Source organism: Marmota marmota, unplaced genomic scaffold (genome assembly GCF_001458135.2).
Source record: "Marmota marmota marmota unplaced genomic scaffold, marMar, whole genome shotgun sequence".
NCBI classification, from domain to species: Eukaryota; Metazoa; Chordata; class Mammalia; order Rodentia; family Sciuridae; genus Marmota; species Marmota marmota.
The window spans coordinates 526422-528037 of NW_025999876.1; the positions used below are offsets into that span (position 1 = coordinate 526422).

General features: G+C 53.1%; 1 pseudogene; it reads left to right on the forward strand.

The window, feature by feature from the left end:
* The first annotated feature begins 209 nt into the window (after nt 1-209).
* Nucleotides 210-1195, forward strand: LOC107160696 (annotated as a pseudogene).
* The last annotated feature ends 421 nt before the right edge of the window (nt 1196-1616 follow it).

Below are 1616 nucleotides of genomic sequence, written 5' to 3' on the forward strand. Positions count from 1 at the left end.
TTGCTAATTTCCAGGTAATGGCGTTGTTTGATGGAATTATTTAAATGTCTCTTTATTAGGATGCAGAGTTTTAAAGTCCTGGTGAGCAGCAAATGAAGAAGAGGTGCTGACCAAGAGACAACGATTATGTCAACAAAACACCACAAGCCCTGTGGTATTATTTTGCCCCTGTAGATTTTCAATCCAAATTTGAACACTTGAATGAAAACATGGAGGAGAACGAAACCTCGACGGATTTCGTGCTGCTTGGGCTCTTCCCCAGATTCGGGCATCCCAGCCTCCTGGTCCTTATCATTCTCCTCTTATACACCATGGCCTTTGCTGGAAACTCCACGCTGCTCCTCCTCATCTGGCTGGACCCCCGTCTGCACGCCCCCATGTACTTCCTACTCAGCCAGCTGTCTGTCATTGACCTAGCTTACATCTCCAGCACAGTGCCCAAGATGCTAGCCAACCATTTCTCAGGGAAGAGGAGCATTTCCTTCCTGGCCTGTGCTGCCCAGATGTTTGCCTTCCTTCACCCTGGGCCTTGCTGAGTGCATCCTGCTGACCCTCATGGCCTATGACCGATACGTGGCTGTCTGTAACCCCCTGAGGTACACAGTCCTCATGAGCCCCAAGGTCTGTTTGCAGATGGCTGTCTCGGCCTGGGCTGGAGGAGCTCTTGCAGCGCTTGTGCACACCGTCTACCCCATGCACTTCCCCCATCTGTGGCTCCAGGGAGATCGACCATTACTTCTGTGAGATGCCCGCCATTCTGAGGATGTCTTGTGTGGACACGTCCGTCTATGAGATGGTGAAATTTGTGTCAACCATTGTGTTTCTGCTGGTCCCATTTCTTCTCATCCTGGCCTCCTACACTGTCATCTTCCTCACCGTCCTCAGGATGAACTCTCGGAAGGGCAGGAACAAAGCCCTGGCCACCTGCTCCTCCCACCTGACAGTGGTGAGTCTCTACTTTGGCCAGGCCATCTTCATCTACATGACACCCAGCTCTGCCCACACGCTGGAGCAAGACCAGATAGGAGCTGTGCTGGGCACCATAGTGACCCCCACGCTCAACCCCCTCATCTACAGCCTGAGGAACAAGGAGGTGGTGGGCGCCCTGAGGAAGTGCCTGGGGAGGGGCTGCAGCTGCTCTCAAGAGTGTTCTAGCCTCAACTTTCAGAGGAGCCACCTTCACCTCACATCCTGAGGAAATGACTTTGTGACAGGGAGGGAGGGAGAAAGGGCACCAGGATTCCTGAGGAATCTATTCCTGGGGGTGGGGCTGTTCTCAGTCCCACAGTGGTGGCTTCAGCAGAACACAGCCTCCCTGACCACTACTGACCAGCTGGGGAGAAACTTCCTGGATTCTGGCAGTGATGGCCCAGAGACAAGTAAGGGCTCTGGCTCCTTTTTTAGCTTTAATGCACTGGGTCACAAAGGAAGCACTGGTGCTTCTAATGTAAACTGTCCCCTCTGCGTCCACTCCCTGTCACCCGTCACTCCCAAAGCTCCTCCTCAACCTCCCCTGCCTGAAACCCGAAGGCCTCTTGTTCCATGACACCGCCCCAGAGAATCCCCCCTTTCCCTAGCTCTTGTGGTCCACTTACATTATTGTTGTTACAAATTAT